The following is a 17,459-nucleotide window of genomic DNA, read 5'->3' as shown; positions in this document are numbered from 1 at the left end:
GATAGTCTGAAATATTGACATTTTAGTAACTTTTCAATTCCTGTTTGAGGAATCAGTAATTCAAAAGCTTTGAACTTACAGTATAAGAATGACTGCTCTTAGATATCTACAAGACCCACTAGTGATCTCATAGTGTGAGGAAATATGGCCGGTTAGTTGTTGTCCTTTGTTCTTAAAGAGGACCAAAATAACATCACTATGTTAGAATCAAGTTATAATGTGTCTGACTATGGCAGATCAGGCCAAAATGAGGTGGGAATGTTTTAACACAGGTCGGGCAAACTAAGAACTATAAATATTGAATGGAGGCCAACATCCTCCTCAAATAACTCACCTTGATCTTTGAAAGGGTACACTGCAAAGAAACCACGCATGGACTATTTGCCACTGACCAGAATTTCCCTCTCTGCTAATCTATGCTCTTTTAAAAAATTAATTGAGACTCCTATACTGGGGATTTGACACATCTGTCTTTTTGTTCTGATATCAAACAATCCTTCTGACAGTCCTTGCTTGCCTGCAGACTGTGTCGAGGCCAGCTGCCTCATGGCCCTCTCATTCTCTGCTCACAGATGCTTCTGGACAGGATTATCAAGCATGGAGTGATGTGTGTTGTTTTTATCTCTCTCTCTCTCTCTCTCTCTCTCTCTCTGTGTATAGGGAAGAGATATAAAAATGGGCACATTGCTTTTGTCTTTCTTAGGTAGTGCTCACAGAATATTAGAGACCTTAGGGATCATCTAGTCTTTGTTGTTCACTCATTTTTCAATTGTTTCTGACTCTTAAAGAGTCCATTTGGGGTTTTCTTGGCAGAAACACTGGAATGTTTTGCTATTTCTTTCTCCAGTTTATTTTGCAGATGAGAAACTAAGGCAAATAGAGTTAAGTGATTTGCTTGGGGTCATACAGGTAGGAAATATCTGAGGCCGGATTTGAATTCAGGAAGAATCCAGACCTAGCCTTCTATCCACTGTGCCACCCAGCTACGTATCTAGTCTAAACTTTTCCTTTAACAAGTAAAGAAACTGAGGCTCATGAAGGGACTTGCCTGAAGTCATACAGATAGCATATGTCAGAGCTGAGATCCAAATCCCAGGGTCCAAGTATTTGGCCTTATGAAATCATAGAATCTTAAAACCCAGTACACTGAGTTATTTCTGAATATTGGAGTAGTCTGTCTTAGCTGCCCAATTAAACTTTTGCCATTTTTCATCTCTAGTTTTTTTTTTTTTTTTTTAATGACCAACTTAAGAATGTTTGAAAGAAGGATATGAAAGAATCATGAAATAATAAGCACAGATAATGATCTTCTGATATCAGGGGTTGTTCCTTGTCAGTCCTTGCTCTAATATTCTTGAATCCCTGCTTTCACCTTGGTAGTCAGTTATACATAACTTGACTTTTGGTAATATCTATGTGCCTTATATTCACTGCCTATCACTAGCTTCCTTCTTCATAGATGTTTGCCTTTGGTCTCCCAGAACTGGTATTATTTGAAGGGTACCAGAAAGGTCTCTGAACAGAACTGTCATTTCTATGTGTTGGTCCCTGTGAATGAAATTCCAACAACAATTTTAGCTTTGAGTAGATTGTAGGCATCTCAATCTAAAATCACATCTCCTTCAGACTAATCCAAGGGGATATGAAGGCACTGATTCACTGGGAGCATGGTTACCCCAACTTTTTCAGAATTTAGCATCTTCTCAGAGGACAATTAGGTGGCTCAAATGATAAAATACCAAGCCTAGAGTCAGAAAGGCAGATATTTTTGAGTTCAAATCTGGCCTCAGACATTTACTAGCTGTGTGACTCTGAGCAGATCACCTAACTCTTTTGCCTCATTTCCTAATCTGTAAAATGAGCTGAAAAAGGAAACAGAAAATCACATTAGTATCTTTGCCAAGAAAAACATGGGCTCACAAAGAGTTGGACACAACTGAAAAATGACTGAACAAGATATTATCACATTTTGTCTATTCTTTTCTACCTGAAAGAAAAAAGGAATTAGTAATTCCAATTACCCTCACGAATTTCAACCACCATGACTTCCCAACAAACCTTCTAGATAAAAGTATGTCTCCTATTCCATTACTGGGGAAAAATACCACACATACATACATACACACACACACAAATGTGTGTGTGTATGTGTGTGTGTATTTATATATATGATGTTATGATTATCAGTAAGTCTTTATTGACTTAATAAGATTCATAATTATTCAAGTTTGGCCTAACTATTCTTACAAAATTATAAGAATTTATTTTAGAGAAGAACTTTAAAGGAAATCTAGGGATTTTTATTTAATTCCATTTAACAATGATTTATTAAGTGATTTGTCCAAGATTAGTTATACAAATAATTTAGAGTAAGGATTTGAATCCAGAAACCAAAATCAGAGAACTCTTTACAAGTTGGGAAGAAAAGATCTGGTGGGACAAGTGGTTGATGAAAACTATCTATTATTTATATACCATCAATGGGCATCCATTTTTATCCTTGCTTTCCGCTGTGCCTTTGGGCAAATTGATTCCTCTCTACAGGCCTCCCTTTCCTCCTCTATATAATGAAAGGTTGTATTAGATGAATTCTGTAGTTCTTTCCTGCTGTAAATTTTGGTTAGAGGAATTAACTTAAATACTTAAAAAATGTTAGTTTTACCCATACAAGTATCTATGAAACCTGGTGTAAAGGATACCATCAGAGAAAGACATGACTTGAGATTTACAAAGCATTAGTGAAAGCCAGTTTCAGTGCTCCATAAGTATCCATGTAATGTGAAAAGAGCTTGAGGAAGACTCCTAGTGTATTTCCTAGATCCATTGTAATAAATATATAGAAGAAAATAAAGGAGAGTTATATAGGGTAGGTGAGTTACAACCAGAATTACTGAAGGGAATGACACAATTTTGGAGGAAATAACTACATGGATGAGGTTAGAGATCCATTGAAGTACTGGTATACTATTTCTTATGCACTTTCTGGTTATCTCCATATATGCTGCCATGTTGCATTATCCTTATTCTCTTCCCATCATCAATCCTGGACTCTGCCCCCAAGTCTTTGAGCTCAAATAAGTGAACTTTTGACCTCTCTTGCCTGGAACCAAGCTTTTATGCTATTTTTGACCACATCTACTCCCTATTATCTCCTTTTCCTTTCACTTCTACTTTCAGTTCTCCTCTACATGTCTTCTTTCTCCATTACAACGTAAGCTCCATGAAACTAGAGATAATCTTGCTTGCTTGTACCTGTACTTCAATGTATAGAAAAATATGTAACACATATTAAGGACTTAACAAATTACCAATCATTTATCCCTGCCTTCTCCCTACCTCCCATTTACTTTTAGCAGAGGAGCAAAGTTTGTTTTCTTGTAGGGGAAAGAGAACAATATAATGAAAAGGACACTAGATTCAGTGTCCTGAAACCTGGATTTTTATCCTTGCTTTCTGCTGTGCCTTTGGGCAAATTGATTCCTCTCTACAGGCCTCCCTTTCCTCCTCTATATAATGAAAGGTTGTATTAGATGAATTCTGTAGTTCCTTCCTGCTGTAAATTCAATGATCCTGTTTAAAATGCCTTTCAGCTCTAGCATTCTATGTGCTAACTCACTCATGTTGAGATGTGAATGAATGATCTAAGATTAATTATATTTCCCAGGGGCATTTGCATTTAAAAAATTAAGTCTTGTGGGAGCAATGCCTTGACCTAAAGGAAGCCATGATTTCTGTCGGTTGAAATGGCAAGGCATTGTGACAGTCTGATTGAGATGCTGGGGCAACCCCATAAAATCATGCCACATGGATGACTGTCCTGTACACCTATGTGTACAGCCAGCCTTATTCCTAACATACATACTCTATCTGGGAGAGGGGGAAGAGATATAAAGCTGCACAAAATTACTATAATTAGTTAGAAGAATTCTTAATATTATTTCTTCTGCATTTGGAGTGAAAAGGAAGCTAGAGACTTCACAAGACCACCTCTTCTGAGCCCTGCCTGACACTCTCTGCTAACAAAGGTAGCTGCCTTGATACATTGATGTCCTGCTATTGTAGTTCTCAGTATATGCTGGGTATTCCCCTTGCAGAAAAGGAAAAGAGAAGAGGGGTGTTATGAATCCTCTGTTGTGCTGAGCTTTGCTCTATGTCAGTCTTCCATAGCAACAAAGACAAGGGAGACAGAAGGCAGCAAATACAAACCTTCTGGAAAAGCAAAAGCAGGGCTTTCTGGCTAATTCTGGCAGGCGGGTTGGAAGGCTGCATCGAAGAAGGATGCCACTGAGACTTTTGCTCTTAGTACAAGGGAGGATTGGGGATGATGTTTTTCCCTGGGGCTATCCTTTTTCCATAGGCCTGACTCCCTGAACTGAGAGCCACCTTGGAGAGCTCTTCTGTTGCATCCTGCATTGGAAACAAAGAGGAAGTGTAGTCAAATGGGAAGAATAGTAGGTTTGGAGTCAGAGGCACTATTCCTAAAATTCCTATGTATACCTAAAAAATCTAGAGGCCCTAGATTTTTGAATCTTCAATGCTATTTATTACTTATGGGAGACTGGATAAGTCACTCACTTGAAACAGTGTCTGGACCTTTATTTCTTAATCTGTAAATTGAGGGATGTATCTGTGAGAAGACAAAGGACAAAGGGTGGTAGTCTTAACTGGACAGACATGGGCCCTTTCAATTCTAAATTATATGTAGTTTTTCAGGGGAGATTTCAGCGGGACAGTAACAATTCCACCTACTGTGCTGGGGTGATTCTAGTCTGAATCTTTTCTTCTAACAATCTGAGAATCACAGTGACTCCCAGGAGCAAATCTACAGACATTCTTTGAGATGTAGAGGATGTAGGTAAAGGGGAAAAGGAAGGGAAAACGCAAATGTAGATCAGTGTGTTGCCAATGTAGTGAATTTAAATCAACCATTCATTCTCTAAGTATGGGCTATGACACAGACTAGATTTTGTGACCTTCGAGAAGTCATATGACTTCTCTGGGCTTGGTGTTATTTATGATTTCAATTACTTATTAAATTTTTACAGGGATTTTCCTCCCAAAAGCTCAAAGTGCTGCACCAGTAACTTTTAAATGGACCAAATAATTTTTCATTGAGTATTTATAAATACTCACAGACAGTAAGTCATTAGCAAAAGGAATGAATTGGGGGAATGGTATGGAAATGGAGAGGCATAATAATCAGAGAAAGGAGGTTAGAAGGGACCTTAAAAGTCGAACAGCCATTTCCCATGCAAGAATTCTCTCTACAGTATTCTCATCCAGCCTTTGATTCAATATTTTCAAGGATGAGAAACTTACTGCCTAATGAAGCATTCTGTTCAATGGTGGGGCTATTCTACTTGTTATCAAGTTTTTGCTTATTTCAAGTTGAAATTTGGCTCCCTGTAATGCTAGTCTCACAATATTCCACAGAGAATCGCTGTCTTATTCCCTTGTTGATGTGGTTGATTCAATGATATTCTCCATGTGACTACAATCAGGAGGGCAGGACAATCGATCTGAGGGGCAGGAGAACAGTAGTTAATGCCAGGAATTCTAATGAGGCCAGCTTTTCTTCCTCCTCAGAGACATCCTAAAGCCAGATTTTAAAAACAGAGCTAGACTAGGCATTTAGGTTGATCTTTCTAGACTGGCTCTTGTATTGCAGAGAAGAATGTGCTGGCAGAGTTGACAGGAGGAACAACTAGAAAGGCAGATGAGATCACTGTGTGGGTGATAAGGGGATATAGGTAGTCTGATTATCTGAATGATTTTTCCTGTGTGTCCATGTTTGAAATTTGCCTTTGTTCTTCTACATTGCAGAGTAGGTGCATAATAAATGCTTCTTTAATTAAACTGTGTGTATCTCTGGGGAGATATGTGTATCTGGCTTTACTTCAAATCATTAGAAGCAGCCTTCATTAAAGGATACACCATTAGGTTGGTTAATGATTATAGGGTTATAAAATTAGCAATATCTGTATTATTGATAACACATTCTGAGCTCTACTCGTTTTCTTAGAACTGTCTGTTTGAGGAGTCACAGGATTCTTCCTTTACATTGTTTCCTATTGGATCAGCACTCCAGGAATGTCTGTACTATTGCCCTCTCAGGGCAGATATTTATCCTGTGTATAATTTGCTTTATATATATTTGTTTGCAAGTAATCTTCCCCATTAGATTGTGAGTTCCTTGAGGGCAGGAATTGTCTTTTGTCTTTTTTGTATCCTGCGTATGCCTGGCACATAATAAATGTTGCTTTCTTGATTTCCTGTAGGGGGGTTTGGGTTTTTATATAGGTCATTTTGCAGTACACACCTTAGCCTTCATGTGTATTTTCTAAATCTGAGAAGTCTCCAAGGTACCTTCTAGTGTATCCATTTGTCTATAGGTTTTGCTTGATCATTATATCAAAGCCTGGGAATTCTACTTCCAGTTTGAATAATTATCATCTTCAGCTTAGCTTCTTTGATAAAATTTTCATCCCTACTTGCAGAATTATGACCAACAGTTGATACAATACAATAAGCAGTTAGCTAGTTATACCTAGAGGTAATGGACAGTGCCAAGCCACTGATAGTTGTCTTATTGAATTACTACTACTGAGTGATATGTTGGGGCAGTATCAATGGAATATAGACAGGAGGAAGGCTAATTAGTAAGGTGAACATATTTTAAAATACATTTTATTAGTCTTCTTTTACCTCATAGTTTTCACCAGTATCCTTTTCTTTTTCCCTATGGTTCCCAGAGAACCATCCCATAGAACAAATAGTAGTTTTAAAAGAAGGAAAAAAAGAAGAGAAAAAATCAGCACAATCCATCAAAATGTTAAAAAAAAGTGCAAAAGCAATTACAATCTGCAACACCTTTAATTTTCTATTTCCTTGAGAAAATAGATTTTCTCATATATTTTCATTCAAATCATGTTTGATCTTTATAATTTAGTTATATTCACTATTGGGTTTTTTGCATTCTTTTCATTATAATCATTGCATTTTTTATTTTCTTTGCTCTTGACTCTATTTATTTCACTCTTCATCTATTCGTGTAAATCTTTCTATACTTCTCCATTTTCTTCACACTCATTATTTCTTATAGTACAGAAATGCTCCATTACATTCATATATCACGATTTCTTTAGTTATTTTCCAAAAGATGAGCATCTACTTTGTTTTCAATTTTGATATCACAAAGTGTTATTATGAATATTTTGTTTTATATGGTCACTGTCTTATTATCAATATTTCCCTTGGGATATGAACCCAGGAATGGAATTTTTAGTTCAAGGAGTAGGAGCTATTTAGTCACTTTATTTCCTCAATTCCGAGGAATTGCTTCCCCAATTGGTAATGCCATTTCATGTTCTACTATCAATACATTAGTGTAACTATTTTCTTACAACTCCTCTAACACTGATTATGAGACCAGTAAATATAATCAAATTATTTCAATGTGGAGTCTTTCAAAAGACTGGGTTCTTTGCACAGTAAGCTTAAGAAATAAGTTTTTGGCTGAGAGAAGGACATAGCTAAAATTGCTATTTTTCAAGAAGCCTCTTTGACAAGGACCTGACTTTGTGCCTCTTCCTTGGTATACTGACCCACAGGTAAAGATCCATGGAAAATGTATTTCATAGTTTGATATCTTGTAACAGTACTTGATATTGTTTCTTCATGGCAAGGGATCACTGATTCTATACAGGTTAGGCTGTGATAAGAAGATTTTCCTGAAATAGCTTTGGATGCATTTCTAAAATTACAAAGGATGCATTTTAAAAGGCCTGGAATTAACATTTCTCTTTTGTAATTTTTAAGCATCTGTGACTCTATTGGTTTGACCAATGCTGATAACAGCTGTTCTATATACCTTCTCATCCTATATAATTATGTTTTTCCCAAAAATCATCCATGGAACATCTATTTATTGGTCTAGATCAATAGTATCAAAGTGAAAGAGAAATGGAGTGCACTAAACAAATGATATATAAGATCCCTGTAGACTACATATTGACTTAGAAAGCCATATATTAACATTATCTATGTTTTGTCATATTTTTACATTTAACATGATTACGTGTTAAATATATTTTAATTTTTTTCAGGCTGTTCTCAGGAATATGTTGGGCTGTATGAAGCCTTCAGGCCTTGTATTTTATACCTCTGATCTAGATAATTTAGATCGTAGTTCGTTAGAGAAGACAGACTCTATAGGTAATTTAGTTTAATCCCTTCACTTTAGAGATGAGGAAATTGAAATTTAGCCTGACAGAGTAACTTGTTCAAGGTTATATAATTAGTATGTGGCAGAACAGCTGGCCTGATGATGTATGTCTTTAATCCTTGCTTCCAGGAAGGTTGGCAGATTTCTTGAGCAAAAGGGAGGGAACAAACATTTATGAAACACATATTATCTATAATGAATACTATACAGGCATTGTAATAAGGATTTACAAATTTTATTTCATTGAATCCTCACAAAGCTCTAGGAAAAGCTGCTATTATCCTCATTTTATAGGTGAGAAAAATGAGGCAAATAGAGGTAGCAACTTATTTAGTCATATAGCTAGTAAGGTTCTAAGGCTGGATTTGAACTCAAATCTTCCTATTTCTGGGTTCAGCATATTATCTACAATGCCATCTTGTTGCCTAATCTAAGATGTCTGGGCTTCAGTAGCCTGTACCAATCAGGTGATGTCACTAAATTCTGCATTAAGATAATGAGCACTGGGGGTGGGGATGACAATAATCATGGAAGATGAGTGTTATCAGATTATCTAAGGAAGGGACAAGCTAGTCTAAGGCAAAGCTTCTGAGTAGACCAGTAGTAGGATCTGGCCTCTTGAAATTAGCTCTTGTATTACATCCTAGGTAAGATGGGAGTAGGGAGTAGTCTTAACAAATAAAACTCAAATTAAATGAAAGTGAAATTGACTTATTAGCCAGGTGATGGATTTCAAAGTTGATGGTATTTTTACTATGTCACAATTTCTCATTAGTAAATTCCTTTCACTGCTAGAATACTAAAAATTCCTTAAATTCTCTGTAGGTCTTTTTGTTGTTATTGTTGGTCCTCTGAAATCTCAGATTTTTTTTTAAATTTTGCAAATGGGATCCTCTGCTCTTCAATTTATTCTCTTGTAGTACTAGTAGAATTGAAAGTATTCAATTAAAGATAACACTTATTAAGTACTTGCTAGTTGTGAGACCCTATGAAAAGTGGAGGGAATATAAAAGTGCATATAAAGTCTCCGGGGATCTTAAGGAATTTAAGAATATGTTCAGATGCTCATAGAATGTGAGAGCTGGAAGGTCATCAAGAGATCATGAATTTATGCTATACTTCATTGAAAACATTTAGATAGGTCTTATTTTTTTAGAAGAGGAAAATTAGGTAAAATTGTTAGTTCAATGTCATATAATAAATAAGATACAAGGATGAGGTTTAAATCCAGAGGATCTGTGTTCAAGCCTTAATTTTCCTATTTAATGCCTATGCAACCATGGAAAAGATATTTTCCCTCATAGTCTCCTATACTTATAAAATGTGAGTTAGATTAGATAATTTTAAGTCTCTTTTAGCTCAAAATTCTTTCAGGCTAAACTTCCTAGTCCATTTTTCTTTTGATTGAATCACACAGCCTCTCTGTTGGGTACCACAAAAGCCTATATCATATAAGACTGAGTTCACAAGGAGATAGCTTTCTGTCTTTTATAAATTATTTTAGAAAGCCAGAAATTCTTAAGTTAAATTAACTTAGGTCAGAGATTCTTAACTTGGTGTTAGTGAACTTGTTTTTTAAAATACGGTAACTACTTCAACCTAATTGGTTTTCTTTGTAATCCTATGAATTTTATGTAATAAAAACATGATTCATAAAAGAGATACATAAGCTTCATCAAGCGGTCTATGACCCTAAAATGCTTAAGGACTCCTGCCTTAGATGGCATTGGGTATCCTTTCTGCAGAGGAAAATATCTCAGCTGCTTAGTGACTAGCATACTTTTTCATCTACTTTTCTAATGTGAGTAATTAGAAAATTGTTGGTCAAATTACTTGGGAACCTCTCCAAGCATTTGTGTCCATGGAGACCAACATCATCTCTGCTCTCCTCTTCCCATCTCTGGTACTATAGCATGAAAATTTCACTTTTAGGAATGAAAACACTGATAACCTGCACCTAATGGCTCTTTTTAATTGGAATAACTTCATTGGTGGGAGGGGGGGAAGAGCAGAATGAATCCTTGCCACTTCATTTCATTGAGGGAAATAGTGAGGATATTAAAAAAAAAAAAGAAAAAGAAAGCAATAATCAAAGAAAGAAAGAAAAAAGCGATATGGAAGGAAAGAAGGAAGGAAGCCAAACAAAGTCAATAGAAGCATGAATATTTCCTATGTCAGTCCTCTATCTGGGACCACTTTTCCATCTTCCATTTCTTTTATATTTCTGGAGATTTAGTGCTTTTAAAAAATTTGTAAAGTAGAATTGTGAGGAACAGCTAACAAAACAAAAACATAAAGATCAGTAACTCACTTTGAAAACATAGTCCTGGGCCCTGCTGGGTGAGAAATCTGTTTCTTGCAATTTGGGAGGGGCAAAAATCTGTTTAGGTCACCTGGGTCTCATTCACCTATCTTATATCCAGGCAGAATTTGGCCCTGAAGTGTCACTTAAATGCTAAATAGTCAGATATTTTTGCAAAGTTGATTACTATTTCGTAGATAAAGTCATCATAAGGTTACTTGCATTCTCTGGAGCAATGTGATATAGTATATACTAGTGATGTAGTGAAAAAGAAAAAAAAATAGTTAAGTTCAGCCATTTCATGATAGCAACACAAAAGAAACCTTTTTAGAGAATGAACTGGGTCCACTCTATTCAAGAACAATGACCATGAAACTCCAAGACACACAAGGATTATTGCATTTAGCTGTACTTTTAAAAATCTTTTTCATGTTTAAATTTAAAGAAATTGCAGAAGTTTGGGTCAGACTATTTCATCCAGTTCACTGGGCTTTCTTTTCTGAACATGAAGACTTTGAATGACATAGCCCTTGGAAATCTTTGGTTTAACTCATTCTATACCTACCATCCATGATTTTATATAAACTCTTTTTGAACCTACTTATATTTTCATCTTGCATTAGCTCTTTGGGCCTCAGTTTTTTCTCCTAGAATGTGTCAGATTCAATGATACAAATTCAATGATTCTTTCAACTCTTACATTTTATAATCTGATCCTTTGGGGTTTTTTAGTGCCAGTAGTAAATTTTAACTTCCATATAAAGAAATATTTCCTTTTTCACCCCAATGAAAATATTTCCTTCAGCATTCAAGGGACCTTCCTCATTTTAGTCTCTTGGAATTTAGAGAACAAGTTAATATTTCTGATAATACAGGACACCCTGAAAGAGAGATGGGAGACTGTTTATTTCACTCTGGTGGAATTAGCATCAGCATCATCCCAACTACCACTTCACCAGAGCCCTGATCTGTCTATATTCAGGAGATCTTGAACCCTGGAATCTAGAACTCTGAACCTAAGAGTCTTAGAAAAAGCAGTGAGCTGAAGACCAATATGGCTTCTAGTACGGACCATCAAAAAAAAAGTCACTAAAAACAAAGGGCCCACCTTTCTTGCCACTATCAATATCTATGGCCAATTGACTGCCAACAATGGGCAGATAAGCCTAAGAACCCTAAAAGTGACAGCACACCCCAGACCACTGGTCCTGTTTCTAGTCCATTACCTGCAATCATCATCGTTGGAACAATTCCTGGGGAAATAGAGCCTGACAACTGCTTCTGAGGGCTTCAGTAATAGTTATGGAAGAGTCAGAAAAATATATTTTTCCTTTTCAAAGTCCTTGGCACGTTAAATCATTCAGCATCAGAAACATATAATTTTTATTAGTACAAATGACATTAAAGAAGAGAAATTATCATCTTATTTATGGATGTTTCTTAAGCATGATGGGATGCTTCTATTTAACTTGCTGCTGAAACCTACCATATGTGTTGTCTTCCCTATTGGAACATGAGCATCTTGAAAGCAAGGACAAGACTTAGTTTTCCACTTCCTCCAAGCTTTGCACAGTACTCTGCACTTAGTAAGCATTTAATGAATATTTTTGATTCGTTCATTCATTTATTCAATCATTTATGTTAACCTTATCTATCCCTTTATATTTCTCTCAGAGACTGATCAAATATCCCCTCATCAAGTTATTAGAATTTGAACTAGAACAGATCTTAGTTATCATTTATTTCAATCCTTTGTTTTACTGATTAGGAAATTGAATCACAGAGAATTTAAATGTTTTTTCTCCATGATCAGGTAAGAAGTAAAATACAGGATTCAAAACCAGATCCTCTGACTTTATCCTTTTTTTCTAGCCTGAAGAACCTAAATCTTATTATCTATATCTTTCAGGTGTGTCTGTAAGAATTGGGGCCAAACATTTTATTTGTACTACATTGCACATTCGTGGGATGATTCTTCAATCAGGAAAATGATTCTTTAAAACGTTTGTATAAGGAACTTGAAATTTCTGAATATTTCTTCACCTCACAATTCTGAAATAAATGACTGTGCTCTGTCATGGTGAAAAAAAATAAAAGTAAGTAGTAGGATTATAAAATTATCCAAAGAGCTATAGAAAATTCTTTTCACAATACTATCCCCACTATTTTGCCCATGTTAAATAACAGTCTTCAAAATATCAAAACTGGAAAAAACTGTGTTATTCTACAAATATCAACATAAAAAATAAAAATAAGAAATGGCTGTGTTTCTTAAATATCTCATGCAATTTAAAAGCATTGTCCATTTTGATGCTGAGTTCCCTGAGGCTAGAATTAACATGCAAAATAAATAAATCATCTATTATTCATCCAGTATAGCATTCTACCTCTTGACAACTAATACCTGTGGATTTAGGAAACCATGAAATCTGAACTGCAATGGACAATAAAATTTAGGTGTATATTGTGAAGTCTGGGCTAGCTCCCTGGAGGGCCATGGGGTCAGCCAGAGTCAGGATAAGTAAAAGTCCTTGGTCTTTAGGGGGAGAAGTGAAAGCAGCAGGCAAACTGCCCTGAGGCTTGCCAAAGATATATCCTGGATTCTCGAGTCCAAAGTCACTAACTTCTCTCCTCCTCATCCTGCTGCAAAGTGACTCTCTCCCCCTCTCACCCCACCCTCAAATCCTTGTCTCTGCTTATCGTAATACCAAACATTCAATAAGCACCAAACAGTAAGAAAAACCATTTATCTAAAACATATGCTAAGAGTCATCTCACGTTGAATAGGTAATTAGCCTTAAGTGCTTGGTTGTCTGATTCAAGCACACCTTTTTCAGAGTTTCAGCCCTTTACATCTCCTGCTTTCTTTTGTTTTAAGATATAAGCGGTCATCACACCCCTGACTTCTCAGGAAGAGAGATAAAAAACAACAAAGGGAAGTCAGGAATCAAGCCACATATTGTTAGCAGGATTCTGGGCTGAAGGATCTTACTAGAAACAGGTATGCACAAACCCATCAGCATAGGAGGTATTACACAAGCACATAACAATAAAGCACAGGCTATTCATGATGACTCTCCCCACAGCCAGTACAGGCACAATGTGGTGTAACAAACATGAATTGTACATGCAAGTAGTGATATAATAAATGATAGGAATCAACATGGTGTTGCAAAAGATTTTCAGAAGTCCTCAAAGGAGAGTATGTAAACAACAGTCACACATATGCCTCCTTCAGCAGCCATGAGATAGTCCAAAACCGATCTATTGTCCATTACTTCATGTGTCAGGGAATCCAATGATCCCTGCAAGTTTTTGAAGTCCTGCAAGTCTTTTTATGTGTTAGGGAATCCAATGATTCCTGCAGATTTTGAAGTCCTGCAACAGTTTCATCATGTGTCAGGGAATCCAATGATTCCTGCAGATTTTGAAGTCTTGCCACAGTCTTATCATGTCTTAGAGAATCCAATGATTCCTGAGGGTTTTGAAGTATCATTAACAATTTTAGATGTCCATGAGTCAATTGCCATAACTGTCATGCTCTATCAGTGGTGGGCACAATCAGCAATGGAACCACCCAATGTTTCTTGGGTCTTCTCCTTCCTTTCAAGGGTCTACTCCATCTCTCTCTGATGGACTAGGCAAATATGGCTCATTGGCACCCATATGATCCCTCCTCCACTTGTAGAGATACAGGCAAACCCTCTCCCCCAAGCAGTTAATCTATCTGGTCCCTTCCATTCACTGCTTTCTGGGTCTCTCCACATCACCTGGTGATTATCTAAAGATAGTGGAGCCGCTCAAACAAATTTTCACTGTTTTCATCATCTAAATATTTGGTTTCTTTGAATTCCTCATTTTAGTATTTCTAGCTACACAGTAATATACCATCACATTTACATTTTCCAAATATACATTCTCTTTTTGAGGAGCTGAATTTTGTTTCTTATTATTTGTGTATATTTTCCCATAGCTCTTTCAACATGTACTGTTCTCATCTTTTGTTATCTTTGCTAATTTGTGTGGTAAGAAATGAAATCCAAGTTGTTTTAATAAGTGTTTATCTCACTATTTAATAACATAGCATGTTTTTATGGAGATGTTGACAATTTGCAAAAAAAAAAAAAAAAAAGTTTATCTTTTGATTATCCATCCATTGGGGAATGGTTCTTGGTGTTGTATATAATTATGTCAATTTCTTGTATATTTTGGATATATGATTTTTTTGAGTAACTTTTTTCACTTTGAACTAGGCCTTTGATTTTGGTATCAGGAATATCCTGGTGAGGAATGAGTTACTGAGAATCTAAATGACTTGCTTCTAGTCACACAGCTATTGGGTCAGAGTCTAAACCCAGGTACTTTTGATTCTATTCCATGCTGGCCCTCTCAATGATAACAGAAGTAAATATTTTTACACTTCATGTTTTCTCTTTGAAATATTTCAAAATGTATTTTATTCATGCAAAAGCCTTCTTATTTAAGGTGCTCAACATTAATTTATTAAAATTCTGAGGCTGGTCTATTGCTTAAGAATTCTCTTTAGCCAAATTTTTTTTTAAATTGACTAGTCTTGTTCTTTTCTATCTTTTAAGGATATGACCAATTATATTTAATTTGAATGTGGTACTCTATGGTAAAGTAGCTAGAGGTGCAATGGATAGAGAATTAGGTCTGGAGTCAGAAAGGTTTATCTTAATTTTAAATCTGGCCTTAGGCATTTACAAAACTGTGAGACTCTACAAGTCACTTAAGCCTGTTCATGTTCATTTCTTTATCTAAAAAAGGATCTGGAAAAGGAATCACCAAATCACTCTAGTGTCTTTGCTAAGAAGACTTCAACGAAATCATGAAGATTCAGACTGAAACAACATACCAACAAAAACAACTCTGTGGTAAAAGATCATGTCAAAAAAGTAATTTTTGACAATCGGATTTCCAATTTTCCTTTCAGTTTACATAAAATACTCTTACCCTAGTAGTTTATGTTCTTGGTTTAATAAACATTGGGGTTCTATTTTTGTTTATTTCTATTTCTTGTTCATCTAGTCCGTTCCATTCATACAGACATACATACAGATAAATGCATATATATCTATGTGTATATCTGTATGAGTATATGTGCATATATATTTAAATTTATATATATTTATATAAATATGCACTTATGTATTGCTTGGATATATATATGTGCGTGTGTGTATATATATATATATATATATATATATATACTAATATAGGTATAAATATATATATAATATAAATTTAAATAAGTATAAAATTATTTTCATAATTGCTACTTTATAATATAGTTTTATATTTCACAATGGTATTCCTCTTTCATTTACAATTTTTTCCTTATTTCTCTTGAGAATGACTTTAAAATATTTTGTTGGGGAAGGGGGTGTTGGGCTAAGATTGTGGACAGTAAACTGGTTTGTCTGAGCTCTTCTTGGCTTCCCTCAGATCAATAACAGATCAAGCCTCTGAATAGGTTTTGGAATGGCAGAATCCATAAATATTTGAAATGTAACAAATTTTTGGGAGAAGATATTTTGAAAGAACTTCAGGAAAGATCTGTCTCAATAGGGCAGTGGGGGGAGGGGGAAGTTGCCAGCTAATGTAGGTACAGCATAACACAGTCCAGTGCAGAATAATTAGGATAGAGAGGCTTCAGTTTGCTGGGGGAAATTGGTGGGAAGCTCATAACAAATATTCAGCAGCATTTGCTACTCTGTCCTGGTTCAGAAGCCAGTGGATCAGCAGATTAACTGTGAAATTTTCAATGCAACTATAGAAGGAAAATAGTGAGCCCCTGAATGGAGCAGGGACTTGGTCAGGCCCAACCAGCATGGGAAGGAAACCTGCAGAAGCTGACCCAGGGCAGCATGAGGATGCTATCTCCATAGAGGAATCATGGGACAATCTTCCCCTAAGAGCAGACCTCAACTTTTAAAAATGAGCAAAAAAATCAAAAAGAGTTTGACCATAGATAGCTTTTATGGAGACAAAGAAGAACAGATCCTCAGGTTTTGATGACACTAAAGGCAAAACATCTCCAGATGAAGCCTCAAAAAGTGATATAAATTGGTCTTCATGTCACAAGGCTTTCTTGGAAGAATTCAAAAATTATCTTAAAAGAGAGAAGAAAAATGTGGAAAGGAAATGAGAACTCTGGAATAGGAAACACAGACATTGTCTGAAGAAAATCACTTCTTAAAAATAGTTTTGGTAAATTGGAAAAAGAAAACAACTCTTTGAAAAACAGAATTGTAAAATGGAAAAAAAAATCCAAAGAACAAATAACTCATTTTAAATTTCAATTGGCCAAATGCAAAAGGAGATTAAAAGCTAAATGAAGAAAATAATTCAATAAAAATTATAATTGAACAAATGGAAGTGAATGACTCAATGAGATATCAAGAATCAGTCAAACAAAACCAAAATAAAAAAGAAAAAATAGAAGAAAATGTAAAATATCTTATTGGAAAAACAACTGACCTGGAAAATAGATTCAGGAGAATGCTATTGAAGAATTATTGGACTACCTGAAAACTATGAAAAAAAGAGCCTAAACAACATCTTTGAAAAAAAATCATCAAGGAAAATGGCCCCAATGTCCTAAAACCAGAGGACAAAATAGTCATTGAAAGAATCCCCCAATCACCTCCTGAAAGAGACCTCAAAATGGAAACTCCAAGGAATATAACAGATAAATTTCAGAATTATCAGATCAAGGAGAAAATACTGCAAGCATAAAACAAAAGCAGTTATCAGACTCCATTAAAAACTAGAATTCCACAATAAGTTATTTACAAACATTTTACACACATTTTATTGCACACATTTAAAGGAAAGTAATACTTACAAAGTAAAGGTAAAAGGCTGGTGTAGAATGCTTTAGCTGAAGTACAAAAGTGGGGAAAGCAATCC

At 35.5% G+C, this 17,459-nt stretch overlaps 1 long non-coding RNA gene across 1 annotated transcript in view; it reads left to right on the top strand.

Annotated features, from left to right (window-relative positions):
* LOC116421481 overlaps window positions 1-15,531 on the top strand; it is a 66,741-nt gene extending 51,210 nt beyond the window's left edge. The window contains exons 3-5 of the long non-coding RNA XR_004231852.1: window positions 12,436-12,622; window positions 13,405-13,527; window positions 15,314-15,531. This is a non-coding gene — a long non-coding RNA (uncharacterized LOC116421481). The remainder of the gene's footprint in view (window positions 1-12,435; window positions 12,623-13,404; window positions 13,528-15,313) is intronic.
* The last annotated feature ends 1,928 nt before the right edge of the window (window positions 15,532-17,459 follow it).

The sequence above is a fragment of the Sarcophilus harrisii genome, chromosome 2 (genome assembly GCF_902635505.1).
Source record: "Sarcophilus harrisii chromosome 2, mSarHar1.11, whole genome shotgun sequence".
Classification (NCBI taxonomy): Eukaryota; Metazoa; Chordata; class Mammalia; order Dasyuromorphia; family Dasyuridae; genus Sarcophilus; species Sarcophilus harrisii.
The sequence above is the reverse complement of the archived record's forward strand: the minus strand, read 5'-3'. Positions and strand labels throughout refer to the sequence as shown.